The sequence below is a fragment of the Euphorbia lathyris genome, chromosome 1 (assembly GCF_963576675.1).
Source record: "Euphorbia lathyris chromosome 1, ddEupLath1.1, whole genome shotgun sequence".
Classification (NCBI taxonomy): Eukaryota; Viridiplantae; Streptophyta; class Magnoliopsida; order Malpighiales; family Euphorbiaceae; genus Euphorbia; species Euphorbia lathyris.
This window is the reverse complement of record NC_088910.1, coordinates 132,601,864-132,611,821: the sequence shown is the minus strand read 5'-3', so window position 1 is coordinate 132,611,821 and position 9,958 is coordinate 132,601,864. Positions and strand designations below refer to the sequence as shown.

General features: G+C 48.6%; 33 non-coding genes across 33 annotated transcripts; all 33 read left to right on the top strand.

Annotated features, from left to right (window-relative positions):
• The first annotated feature begins 86 nt into the window (after nucleotides 1-86).
• LOC136214143 (5S ribosomal RNA) lies at nucleotides 87-205 on the top strand. Its single transcript, XR_010681239.1, has one exon. It is a non-coding gene; the product is annotated as a 5S ribosomal RNA (ribosomal RNA).
• Nucleotides 206-391: 186 nt separating this feature from the next.
• Nucleotides 392-510, top strand: LOC136214581 (5S ribosomal RNA). Its single transcript, XR_010681661.1, has one exon. It is a non-coding gene; the product is annotated as a 5S ribosomal RNA (ribosomal RNA).
• A 182-nt stretch (nucleotides 511-692) lies between these two features.
• LOC136214366 (5S ribosomal RNA) lies at nucleotides 693-811 on the top strand. Its single transcript, XR_010681455.1, has one exon. It is a non-coding gene; the product is annotated as a 5S ribosomal RNA (ribosomal RNA).
• Nucleotides 812-994: 183 nt separating this feature from the next.
• LOC136212928 (5S ribosomal RNA) lies at nucleotides 995-1,113 on the top strand. Its single transcript, XR_010680067.1, has one exon. It is a non-coding gene; the product is annotated as a 5S ribosomal RNA (ribosomal RNA).
• A 183-nt stretch (nucleotides 1,114-1,296) lies between these two features.
• On the top strand, nucleotides 1,297-1,415 carry LOC136214650 (5S ribosomal RNA). The gene has a single exon (XR_010681729.1). It is a non-coding gene; the product is annotated as a 5S ribosomal RNA (ribosomal RNA).
• A 183-nt stretch (nucleotides 1,416-1,598) lies between these two features.
• LOC136212308 (5S ribosomal RNA) lies at nucleotides 1,599-1,717 on the top strand. Its single transcript, XR_010679473.1, has one exon. It is a non-coding gene; the product is annotated as a 5S ribosomal RNA (ribosomal RNA).
• Nucleotides 1,718-1,901: 184 nt separating this feature from the next.
• Nucleotides 1,902-2,020, top strand: LOC136214784 (5S ribosomal RNA). Its single transcript, XR_010681856.1, has one exon. It is a non-coding gene; the product is annotated as a 5S ribosomal RNA (ribosomal RNA).
• Nucleotides 2,021-2,203: 183 nt separating this feature from the next.
• Nucleotides 2,204-2,322, top strand: LOC136213475 (5S ribosomal RNA). The gene has a single exon (XR_010680583.1). It is a non-coding gene; the product is annotated as a 5S ribosomal RNA (ribosomal RNA).
• Nucleotides 2,323-2,503: 181 nt separating this feature from the next.
• LOC136214365 (5S ribosomal RNA) lies at nucleotides 2,504-2,622 on the top strand. Its single transcript, XR_010681454.1, has one exon. It is a non-coding gene; the product is annotated as a 5S ribosomal RNA (ribosomal RNA).
• Nucleotides 2,623-2,806: 184 nt separating this feature from the next.
• Nucleotides 2,807-2,925, top strand: LOC136215502 (5S ribosomal RNA). Its single transcript, XR_010682542.1, has one exon. It is a non-coding gene; the product is annotated as a 5S ribosomal RNA (ribosomal RNA).
• Nucleotides 2,926-3,107: 182 nt separating this feature from the next.
• On the top strand, nucleotides 3,108-3,226 carry LOC136214321 (5S ribosomal RNA). The gene has a single exon (XR_010681412.1). It is a non-coding gene; the product is annotated as a 5S ribosomal RNA (ribosomal RNA).
• A 182-nt stretch (nucleotides 3,227-3,408) lies between these two features.
• On the top strand, nucleotides 3,409-3,527 carry LOC136214364 (5S ribosomal RNA). The gene has a single exon (XR_010681453.1). It is a non-coding gene; the product is annotated as a 5S ribosomal RNA (ribosomal RNA).
• Nucleotides 3,528-3,711: 184 nt separating this feature from the next.
• Nucleotides 3,712-3,830, top strand: LOC136215643 (5S ribosomal RNA). Its single transcript, XR_010682680.1, has one exon. It is a non-coding gene; the product is annotated as a 5S ribosomal RNA (ribosomal RNA).
• Nucleotides 3,831-4,013: 183 nt separating this feature from the next.
• Nucleotides 4,014-4,132, top strand: LOC136214142 (5S ribosomal RNA). The gene has a single exon (XR_010681238.1). It is a non-coding gene; the product is annotated as a 5S ribosomal RNA (ribosomal RNA).
• Nucleotides 4,133-4,317: 185 nt separating this feature from the next.
• LOC136214580 (5S ribosomal RNA) lies at nucleotides 4,318-4,436 on the top strand. Its single transcript, XR_010681660.1, has one exon. It is a non-coding gene; the product is annotated as a 5S ribosomal RNA (ribosomal RNA).
• Nucleotides 4,437-4,618: 182 nt separating this feature from the next.
• Nucleotides 4,619-4,737, top strand: LOC136214363 (5S ribosomal RNA). The gene has a single exon (XR_010681452.1). It is a non-coding gene; the product is annotated as a 5S ribosomal RNA (ribosomal RNA).
• Nucleotides 4,738-4,920: 183 nt separating this feature from the next.
• LOC136212927 (5S ribosomal RNA) lies at nucleotides 4,921-5,039 on the top strand. The gene has a single exon (XR_010680066.1). It is a non-coding gene; the product is annotated as a 5S ribosomal RNA (ribosomal RNA).
• Nucleotides 5,040-5,222: 183 nt separating this feature from the next.
• LOC136214141 (5S ribosomal RNA) lies at nucleotides 5,223-5,341 on the top strand. Its single transcript, XR_010681237.1, has one exon. It is a non-coding gene; the product is annotated as a 5S ribosomal RNA (ribosomal RNA).
• A 185-nt stretch (nucleotides 5,342-5,526) lies between these two features.
• LOC136214579 (5S ribosomal RNA) lies at nucleotides 5,527-5,645 on the top strand. Its single transcript, XR_010681659.1, has one exon. It is a non-coding gene; the product is annotated as a 5S ribosomal RNA (ribosomal RNA).
• Nucleotides 5,646-5,827: 182 nt separating this feature from the next.
• Nucleotides 5,828-5,946, top strand: LOC136214140 (5S ribosomal RNA). The gene has a single exon (XR_010681236.1). It is a non-coding gene; the product is annotated as a 5S ribosomal RNA (ribosomal RNA).
• A 182-nt stretch (nucleotides 5,947-6,128) lies between these two features.
• On the top strand, nucleotides 6,129-6,247 carry LOC136214649 (5S ribosomal RNA). The gene has a single exon (XR_010681728.1). It is a non-coding gene; the product is annotated as a 5S ribosomal RNA (ribosomal RNA).
• A 184-nt stretch (nucleotides 6,248-6,431) lies between these two features.
• Nucleotides 6,432-6,550, top strand: LOC136212926 (5S ribosomal RNA). Its single transcript, XR_010680065.1, has one exon. It is a non-coding gene; the product is annotated as a 5S ribosomal RNA (ribosomal RNA).
• A 183-nt stretch (nucleotides 6,551-6,733) lies between these two features.
• LOC136214139 (5S ribosomal RNA) lies at nucleotides 6,734-6,852 on the top strand. The gene has a single exon (XR_010681235.1). It is a non-coding gene; the product is annotated as a 5S ribosomal RNA (ribosomal RNA).
• Nucleotides 6,853-7,037: 185 nt separating this feature from the next.
• LOC136214578 (5S ribosomal RNA) lies at nucleotides 7,038-7,156 on the top strand. The gene has a single exon (XR_010681658.1). It is a non-coding gene; the product is annotated as a 5S ribosomal RNA (ribosomal RNA).
• Nucleotides 7,157-7,338: 182 nt separating this feature from the next.
• On the top strand, nucleotides 7,339-7,457 carry LOC136214360 (5S ribosomal RNA). The gene has a single exon (XR_010681450.1). It is a non-coding gene; the product is annotated as a 5S ribosomal RNA (ribosomal RNA).
• A 184-nt stretch (nucleotides 7,458-7,641) lies between these two features.
• Nucleotides 7,642-7,760, top strand: LOC136215642 (5S ribosomal RNA). The gene has a single exon (XR_010682679.1). It is a non-coding gene; the product is annotated as a 5S ribosomal RNA (ribosomal RNA).
• A 183-nt stretch (nucleotides 7,761-7,943) lies between these two features.
• Nucleotides 7,944-8,062, top strand: LOC136214559 (5S ribosomal RNA). Its single transcript, XR_010681639.1, has one exon. It is a non-coding gene; the product is annotated as a 5S ribosomal RNA (ribosomal RNA).
• A 182-nt stretch (nucleotides 8,063-8,244) lies between these two features.
• LOC136213300 (5S ribosomal RNA) lies at nucleotides 8,245-8,363 on the top strand. The gene has a single exon (XR_010680419.1). It is a non-coding gene; the product is annotated as a 5S ribosomal RNA (ribosomal RNA).
• A 182-nt stretch (nucleotides 8,364-8,545) lies between these two features.
• LOC136213298 (5S ribosomal RNA) lies at nucleotides 8,546-8,664 on the top strand. Its single transcript, XR_010680417.1, has one exon. It is a non-coding gene; the product is annotated as a 5S ribosomal RNA (ribosomal RNA).
• Nucleotides 8,665-8,848: 184 nt separating this feature from the next.
• Nucleotides 8,849-8,967, top strand: LOC136215718 (5S ribosomal RNA). The gene has a single exon (XR_010682750.1). It is a non-coding gene; the product is annotated as a 5S ribosomal RNA (ribosomal RNA).
• A 184-nt stretch (nucleotides 8,968-9,151) lies between these two features.
• LOC136215641 (5S ribosomal RNA) lies at nucleotides 9,152-9,270 on the top strand. The gene has a single exon (XR_010682678.1). It is a non-coding gene; the product is annotated as a 5S ribosomal RNA (ribosomal RNA).
• A 183-nt stretch (nucleotides 9,271-9,453) lies between these two features.
• LOC136214320 (5S ribosomal RNA) lies at nucleotides 9,454-9,572 on the top strand. Its single transcript, XR_010681411.1, has one exon. It is a non-coding gene; the product is annotated as a 5S ribosomal RNA (ribosomal RNA).
• Nucleotides 9,573-9,754: 182 nt separating this feature from the next.
• On the top strand, nucleotides 9,755-9,873 carry LOC136214138 (5S ribosomal RNA). Its single transcript, XR_010681234.1, has one exon. It is a non-coding gene; the product is annotated as a 5S ribosomal RNA (ribosomal RNA).
• The last annotated feature ends 85 nt before the right edge of the window (nucleotides 9,874-9,958 follow it).

The following is a 9,958-nucleotide window of genomic DNA, read 5'->3' as shown; positions in this document are numbered from 1 at the left end:
GGCTTGTGCATGCACGTGAAGGATGAGCATACGGGAGAAAGGGGCGCCCAGTATGGAATATATGCTTAGTTTTTGCATGGGATGACGGGTGCGATCATACCAGCACTAATGCACCGGATCCCATCAGAACTTCGAAGTGAAACGTGCTTGGGCGAGAGTAGTACTAAGATGGGTGACCTCTTGGGAAGTCCTCGTGTTGCACCCCCAAACTTTTTTGCAACGTGCATTTTTTAATTATTTAATTTTTTTTTTCACCATGGCGTGCACGTTTTCGAGGCGGGGGTCAGTGTTTGGGGTCCGGGGGCTTGTGCATGCACGTGAAGGATGAGCATACGGGAGAAAGGGGCGCCCAGTATGGAATATATATTTCTTAGTTTTTGCATGGGATGACGGGTGCGATCATACCAGCACTAATGCACCGGATCCCATCAGAACTTCGAAGATAAACGTGCTTGGGCGAGAGTAGTACTAAGATGGGTGACCTCTTGGGAAGTCCTCGTGTTGCACCCCCAAACTTTTTTGCAACGTGCATTTTTTAATTATTTAATTTTTTTTTCACCATGGCGTGCACGTTTTCGAGGCGGGGGTTAGTGTTTGGGGTCCGGGGGCTTGTGCATGCACGTGAAGGATGAGCATACGGGAGAAAGGGGCGCCCAGTATGGAATATATGCTTAGTTTTTGCATGGGATGACGGGTGCGATCATACCAGCACTAATGCACCGGATCCCATCAGAACTCCGAAGATAAACGTGCTTGGGCGAGAGTAGTACTAAGATGGGTGACCTCTTGGGAAGTCCTCGTGTTGCACGCCCAAACGTTTTTGCAACGTGCATTTTTTAATTATTTAATTTTTTTTTTCACCATGGCGTGCACGTTTTCGAGGCGGGGGTTAGTGTTTGGGGTCCGGGGGCTTGTGCATGCACGTGAAGGATGAGCATACGGGAGAAAGGGGCGCCCAGTATGGAATATATGCTTAGTTTTTGCATGGGATGACGGGTGCGATCATACCAGCACTAATGCACCGGATCCCATCAGAACTCCGAAGATAAACGTGCTTGGGCGAGAGTAGTACTAAGATGGGTGACCTCTTGGGAAGTCCTCGTGTTGCACCCCCAAACTTTTTTGCAACGTGCATTTTTTAATTATTTAATTTTTTTTTTCACCATGGCGTGCACGTTTTCGAGGCGGGGGTCAGTGTTTGGGGTCCGGGGGCTTGTGCATGCACGTGAAGGATGAGCATACGGGAGAAAGGGGCGCCCAGTATGGAATATATGCTTAGTTTTTGCATGGGATGACGGGTGCGATCATACCAGCACTAATGCACCGGATCCCATCAGAACTTCGAAGTGAAACGTGCTTGGGCGAGAGTAGTACTAAGATGGGCGACCTCTTGGGAAGTCCTCGTGTTGCACCCCCAAACTTTTTTGCAACGTGCATTTTTTAATTATTTAATGTTTTTTTTCACCATGGCGTGCACGTTTTCGAGGCGGGGGTCAGTGTTTGGGGTCCGGGGGCTTGTGCATGCATGTGAAGGATGAGCATACGGGAGAAAGGGGCGCCCAGTATGGAATATATGCTTAGTTTTTGCATGGGATGACGGGTGCGATCATACCAGCACTAATGCACCGGATCCCATCAGAACTCCGAAGTAAAACGTGCTTGGGCGAGAGTAGTACTAAGATGGGTGACCTCTTGGGAAGTCCTCGTGTTGCACCCCCAAACTTTTTTGCAACGTGCATTTTTTAATTATTTAAATTTTTTTTTTCACCATGGCGTGCACGTTTTCGAGGCGGGGGTCAGTGTTTGGGGTCCGGGGGCTTGTGCATGCACGTGAAGGATGAGCATACGGGAGAAAGGGGCGCCCAGTATGGAATATATGCTTAGTTTTTGCATGGGATGATGGGTGCGATCATACCAGCACTAATGCACCGGATCCCATCAGAACTCCGAAGTTAAACACGCTTGGGCGAGAGTAGTACTAAGATGGGTGACCTCTTGGGAAGTCCTCGTGTTGCACCCCCAAACTTTTTTGCAACGTGCATTTTTTAATTATTTAATTTTTTTTTTCACCATGGCGTGCACGTTTTCGAGGCGGGGGTCAGTGTTTGGGGTCCGGGGGCTTGTGCATGCACGTGAAGGATGAGCATACGGGAGAAAGGGGCGCCCAGTATGGAATATATGCTTAGTTTTTGCATGGGATGACCGGTGCGATCATACCAGCACTAATGCACCGGATCCCATCAGAACTCCGAAGTTAAACGTGCTTGGGCGAGAGTAGTACTAAGATGGGTGACCTCTTGGGAAGTCCTCGTGTTGCACCCCTAAACTTTTTTACAACGTGCATTTTTTAATTATTTATTTTTTTTTCACCATGGCGTGCACGTTTTCGAGGCGGGGGTCAGTGTTTGGGGTCCGGGGGCTTGTGCATGCACGTGAAGGATGAGCATACGGGAGAAAGGGGCGCCCAGTATGGAATATATGCTTAGTTTTTGCATGGGATGACGGGTGCGATCATACCAGCACTAATGCACCGGATCCCATCAGAACTCCGAAGATAAACGTGCTTGGGCGAGAGTAGTACTAAGATGGGTGACCTCTTGGGAAGTCCTCGTGTTGCACGCCCAAACGTTTTTGCAACGTGCATTTTTTAATTATTTAAATTTTTTTTTTCACCATGGCGTGCACGTTTTCGAGGCGGGGGTCAGTGTTTGGGGTCCGGGGGCTTGTGCATGCACGTGAAGGATGAGCATACGGGAGAAAGGGGCGCCCAGTATGGAATATATGCTTAGTTTTTGCATGGGATGACGGGTCCGATCATACCAGCACTAATGCACCGGATCCCATCAGAACTTTGAAGTTAAACGTGCTTGGGCGAGAGTAGTACTAAGATGGGTGACCTCTTGGGAAGTCCTCGTGTTGCACCCCCAAACTTTTTTACAACGTGCATTTTTTAATTATTTAATTTTTTTTTCACCATGGCGTGCACGTTTTCGAGGCGGGGGTCAGTGTTTGGGGTCCGGGGGCTTGTTCATGCACGTGAAGGATGAGCATACGGGAGAAAGGGGCGCCCAGTATGGAATATATGCTTAGTTTTTGCATGGGATGATGGGTGCGATCATACCAGCACTAATGCACCGGATCCCATCAGAACTTCGAAGTAAAACGTGCTTGGGCGAGAGTAGTACTAAGATGGGTGACCTCTTGGGAAGTCCTCGTGTTGCACCCCCAAACTTTTTTGCAACGTGCATTTTTTAATTATTTAATTTTTTTTTCACCATGGCGTGCACGTTTTCGAGGCGGGGGTTAGTGTTTGGGGTCCGGGGGCTTGTGCATGCACGTGAAGGATGAGCATACGGGAGAAAGGGGCGCCCAGTATGGAATATATGCTTAGTTTTTGCATGGGATGACGGGTGCGATCATACCAGCACTAATGCACCGGATCCCATCAGAACTCCGAAGATAAACGTGCTTGGGCGAGAGTAGTACTAAGATGGGTGACCTCTTGGGAAGTCCTCGTGTTGCACGCCCAAACGTTTTTGCAACGTGCATTTTTTAATTATTTAAATTTTTTTTTTCACCATGGCGTGCACGTTTTCGAGGCGGGGGTCAGTGTTTGGGGTCCGGGGGCTTGTGCATGCACGTGAAGGATGAGCATACGGGAGAAAGGGGCGCCCAGTATGGAATATATGCTTAGTTTTTGCATGGGATGACGGGTGCGATCATACCAGCACTAATGCACTGGATCCCATCAGAACTCCGAAGATAAACGCGCTTGGGCGATAGTAGTACTAAGATGGGTGACCTCTTGGGAAGTCCTCGTGTTGCACCCCCAAACTTTTTTGCAACGTGCATTTTTTAATTATTTAATTTTTTTTTTCACCATGGCGTGCACGTTTTCGAGGCGGGGGTCAGTGTTTGGGGTCCGGGGGCTTGTGCATGCACGTGAAGGATGAGCATACGGGAGAAAGGGGCGCCCAGTATGGAATATATGCTTAGTTTTTGCATGGGATGACGGGTGCGATCATACCAGCACTAATGCACCGGATCCCATCAGAACTTCGAAGTGAAACGTGCTTGGGCGAGAGTAGTACTAAGATGGGTGACCTCTTGGGAAGTCCTCGTGTTGCACCCCCAAACTTTTTTGCAACGTGCATTTTTTAATTATTTAATTTTTTTTTCACCATGGCGTGCACGTTTTCGAGGCGGGGGTCAGTGTTTGGGGTCCGGGGGCTTGTGCATGCACGTGAAGGATGAGCATACGGGAGAAAGGGGCGCCCAGTATGGAATATATATTTCTTAGTTTTTGCATGGGATGACGGGTGCGATCATACCAGCACTAATGCACCGGATCCCATCAGAACTTCGAAGATAAACGTGCTTGGGCGAGAGTAGTACTAAGATGGGTGACCTCTTGGGAAGTCCTCGTGTTGCACCCCCAAACTTTTTTGCAACGTGCATTTTTTAATTATTTAATTTTTTTTTCACCATGGCGTGCACGTTTTCGAGGCGGGGGTTAGTGTTTGGGGTCCGGGGGCTTGTGCATGCACGTGAAGGATGAGCATACGGGAGAAAGGGGCGCCCAGTATGGAATATATGCTTAGTTTTTGCATGGGATGACGGGTGCGATCATACCAGCACTAATGCACCGGATCCCATCAGAACTCCGAAGATAAACGTGCTTGGGCGAGAGTAGTACTAAGATGGGTGACCTCTTGGGAAGTCCTCGTGTTGCACGCCCAAACGTTTTTGCAACGTGCATTTTTTAATTATTTAATTTTTTTTTTCACCATGGCGTGCACGTTTTTGAGGCGGGGGTTAGTGTTTGGGGTCCGGGGGCTTGTGCATGCACGTGAAGGATGAGCATACGGGAGAAAGGGGCGCCCAGTATGGAATATATGCTTAGTTTTTGCATGGGATGACGGGTGCGATCATACCAGCACTAATGCACCGGATCCCATCAGAACTCCGAAGATAAACGTGCTTGGGCGAGAGTAGTACTAAGATGGGTGACCTCTTGGGAAGTCCTCGTGTTGCACCCCCAAACTTTTTTGCAACGTGCATTTTTTAATTATTTAATTTTTTTTTTCACCATGGCGTGCACGTTTTCGAGGCGGGGGTCAGTGTTTGGGGTCCGGGGGCTTGTGCATGCACGTGAAGGATGAGCATACGGGAGAAAGGGGCGCCCAGTATGGAATATATGCTTAGTTTTTGCATGGGATGACGGGTGCGATCATACCAGCACTAATGCACCGGATCCCATCAGAACTTCGAAGTGAAACGTGCTTGGGCGAGAGTAGTACTAAGATGGGTGACCTCTTGGGAAGTCCTCGTGTTGCACCCCCAAACTTTTTTGCAACGTGCATTTTTTAATTATTTAATTTTTTTTTCACCATGGCGTGCACGTTTTCGAGGCGGGGGTCAGTGTTTGGGGTCCGGGGGCTTGTGCATGCACGTGAAGGATGAGCATACGGGAGAAAGGGGCGCCCAGTATGGAATATATATTTCTTAGTTTTTGCATGGGATGACGGGTGCGATCATACCAGCACTAATGCACCGGATCCCATCAGAACTTCGAAGATAAACGTGCTTGGGCGAGAGTAGTACTAAGATGGGTGACCTCTTGGGAAGTCCTCGTGTTGCACCCCCAAACTTTTTTGCAACGTGCATTTTTTAATTATTTAATTTTTTTTTCACCATGGCGTGCACGTTTTCGAGGCGGGGGTTAGTGTTTGGGGTCCGGGGGCTTGTGCATGCACGTGAAGGATGAGCATACGGGAGAAAGGGGCGCCCAGTATGGAATATATGCTTAGTTTTTGCATGGGATGACGGGTGCGATCATACCAGCACTAATGCACCGGATCCCATCAGAACTTCGAAGTGAAACGTGCTTGGGCGAGAGTAGTACTAAGATGGGTGACCTCTTGGGAAGTCCTCGTGTTGCACCCCCAAACTTTTTTGCAACGTGCATTTTTTAATTATTTAATTTTTTTTTCACCATGGCGTGCACGTTTTCGAGGCGGGGGTTAGTGTTTGGGGTCCGGGGGCTTGTGCATGCACGTGAAGGATGAGCATACGGGAGAAAGGGGCGCCCAGTATGGAATATATGCTTAGTTTTTGCATGGGATGACGGGTGCGATCATACCAGCACTAATGCACCGGATCCCATCAGAACTCCGAAGATAAACGTGCTTGGGCGAGATTAGTACTAAGATGGGTGACCTCTTGGGAAGTCCTCGTGTTGCACGCCCAAACGTTTTTGCAACGTGCATTTTTTAATTATTTAAATTTTTTTTTTCACCATGGCGTGCACGTTTTCGAGGCGGGGGTCAGTGTTTGGGGTCCGGGGGCTTGTGCATGCACGTGAAGGATGAGCATACGGGAGAAAGGGGCGCCCAGTATGGAATATATGCTTAGTTTTTGCATGGGATGACGGGTGCGATCATACCAGCACTAATGCACCGGATCCCATCAGAACTCCGAAGATAAACGTGCTTGGGCGAGAGTAGTACTAAGATGGGTGACCTCTTGGGAAGTCCTCGTGTTGCACCCCCAAACTTTTTTGCAACGTGCATTTTTTAATTATTTAATTTTTTTTTTCACCATGGCGTGCACGTTTTCGAGGCGGGGGTCAGTGTTTGGGGTCCGGGGGCTTGTGCATGCACGTGAAGGATGAGCATACGGGAGAAAGGGGCGCCCAGTATGGAATATATGCTTAGTTTTTGCATGGGATGACGGGTGCGATCATACCAGCACTAATGCACCGGATCCCATCAGAACTTCGAAGTGAAACGTGCTTGGGCGAGAGTAGTACTAAGATGGGTGACCTCTTGGGAAGTCCTCGTGTTGCACCCCCAAACTTTTTTGCAACGTGCATTTTTTAATTATTTAATTTTTTTTTCACCATGGCGTGCACGTTTTCGAGGCGGGGGTCAGTGTTTGGGGTCCGGGGGCTTGTGCATGCACGTGAAGGATGAGCATACGGGAGAAAGGGGCGCCCAGTATGGAATATATATTTCTTAGTTTTTGCATGGGATGACGGGTGCGATCATACCAGCACTAATGCACCGGATCCCATCAGAACTTCGAAGATAAACGTGCTTGGGCGAGAGTAGTACTAAGATGGGTGACCTCTTGGGAAGTCCTCGTGTTGCACCCCCAAACTTTTTTGCAACGTGCATTTTTTAATTATTTAATTTTTTTTTCACCATGGCGTGCACGTTTTCGAGGCGGGGGTTAGTGTTTGGGGTCCGGGGGCTTGTGCATGCACGTGAAGGATGAGCATACGGGAGAAAGGGGCGCCCAGTATGGAATATATGCTTAGTTTTTGCATGGGATGACGGGTGCGATCATACCAGCACTAATGCACCGGATCCCATCAGAACTCCGAAGATAAACGTGCTTGGGCGAGAGTAGTACTAAGATGGGTGACCTCTTGGGAAGTCCTCGTGTTGCACGCCCAAACGTTTTTGCAACGTGCATTTTTTAATTATTTAAATTTTTTTTTTCACCATGGCGTGCACGTTTTCGAGGCGGGGGTCAGTGTTTGGGGTCCGGGGGCTTGTGCATGCACGTGAAGGATGAGCATACGGGAGAAAGGGGCGCCCAGTATGGAATATATGCTTAGTTTTTGCATGGGATGACGGGTGCGATCATACCAGCACTAATGCACTGGATCCCATCAGAACTCCGAAGATAAACGCGCTTGGGCGATAGTAGTACTAAGATGGGTGACCTCTTGGGAAGTCCTCGTGTTGCACCCCCAAACTTTTTTGCAACGTGCATTTTTTAATTATTTAATTTTTTTTTTCACCATGGCGTGCACGTTTTCGAGGCGGGGGTCAGTGTTTGGGGTCCGGGGGCTTGTGCATGCACGTGAAGGATGAGCATACGGGAGAAAGGGGCGCCCAGTATGGAATATATGCTTAGTTTTTGCATGGGATGACGGGTGCGATCATACCAGCACTAATGCACCGGATCCCATCAGAACTTCAAAGTTAAACGTGCTTGGGCGAGAGTAGTACTAAGATGGGTGACCTCTTGGGAAGTCCTCGTGTTGCACCCCCAAACTTTTTTACAACGTGCATTTTTTAATTATTTAATTTTTTTTTCACCATGGCGTGCACGTTTTCGAGGCGGGGGTCAGTGTTTGGGGTCCGGGGGCTTGTTCATGCACGTGAAGGATGAGCATACGGGAGAAAGGGGCGCCCAGTATGGAATATATGCTTAGTTTTTGCATGGGATGACGGGTGCGATCATACCAGCACTAATGCACCGGATCCCATCAGAACTTCGAAGTTAAACGTGCTTGGGCGAGAGTAGTACTAAGATGGGTGACCTCTTGGGAAGTCCTCGTGTTGCACCCCCAAACTTTTTTGCAACGTGCATTTTTTAATTATTTAATTTTTTTTTCACCATGGCGTGCACGTTTTCGAGGCGGGGGTCAGTGTTTGGGGTCCGGGGGCTTGTGCATGCACGTGAAGGATGAGCATACGGGAGAAAGGGGCGCCCAGTATGGAATATATGCTTAGTTTTTGCATGGGATGACGGGTGCGATCATACCAGCACTAATGCACCGGATCCCATCAGAACTTCGAAGTTAAACGTGCTTGGGCGAGAGTAGTACTAAGATGGGTGACCTCTTGGGAAGTCCTCGTGTTGCACCCCCAAACTTTTTTGCAACGTGCATTTTTTAATTATTTAAATTTTTTTTTTCACCATGGCGTGCACGTTTTCGAGGCGGGGGTCAGTGTTTGGGGTCCGAGGGCTTGTGCATGCACGTGAAGGATGAGCATACGGGAGAAAGGGGCGCCCAGTATGGAATATATGCTTAGTTTTTGCATGGGATGACAGGTGCGATCATAGCAGTACTAATGCACCGGATCCCATCAGAACTCCGAAGTTAAACGCGCTTGGGCGAGAGTAGTACTAAGATGGGTGACCTCTTGGGAAGTCCTCGTGTTGCACGCCCAAACGTTTTTGCAACGTGCATTTTTTAATTATTTAAATTTTTTTTTTCACCATGGCGTGCACGTTTTCGAGGCGGGGGTCAGTGTTTGGGGTCCGGGGGCTTGTGCATGCACGTGAAGGATGAGCATACGGGAGAAAGGGGCGCCCAGTATGGAATATATGCTTAGTTTTTGCATGGGATGACGGGTGCGATCATACCAGCACTAATGCACTGGATCCCATCAGAACTCCGAAGATAAACGCGCTTGGGCGATAGTAGTACTAAGATGGGTGACCTCTTGGGAAGTCCTCGTGTTGCACCCCCAAACTTTTTTGCAACGTGCATTTTTTAATTATTTAATTTTTTTTTTCACCATGGCGTGCACGTTTTCGAGGCGGGGGTCAGTGTTTGGGGTCCGGGGGCTTGTGCATGCACGTGAAGGATGAGCATACGGGAGAAAGGGGCGCCCAGTATGGAATATATGCTTAGTTTTTGCATGGGATGACGGGTGCGATCATGCCAGCACTAATGCACCGGATCCCATCAGAACTTCGAAGTTAAACGTGCTTGGGCGAGAGTAGTACTAAGATGGGTGACCTCTTGGGAAGTCCTCGTGTTGCACCCCCAAACTTTTTTACAACGTGCATTTTTTAATTATTTAATTTTTTTTTCACCATGGCGTGCACGTTTTCGAGGCGGGGGTCAGTGTTTGGGGTCCGGGGGCTTGTTCATGCACGTGAAGGATGAGCATACGGGAGAAAGGGGCGCCCAGTATGGAATATATGCTTAGTTTTTGCATGGGATGACGGGTGCGATCATACCAGCACTAATGCACCGGATCCCATCAGAACTTCGAAGTGAAACGTGCTTGGGCGAGAGTAGTACTAAGATGGGTGACCTCTTGGGAAGTCCTCGTGTTGCACCCCCAAACTTTTTTGCAACGTGCATTTTTTAATTATTTAATTTTTTTTTCACCATGGCGTGCACGTTTTCGAGGCGGGGGTCAGTGTT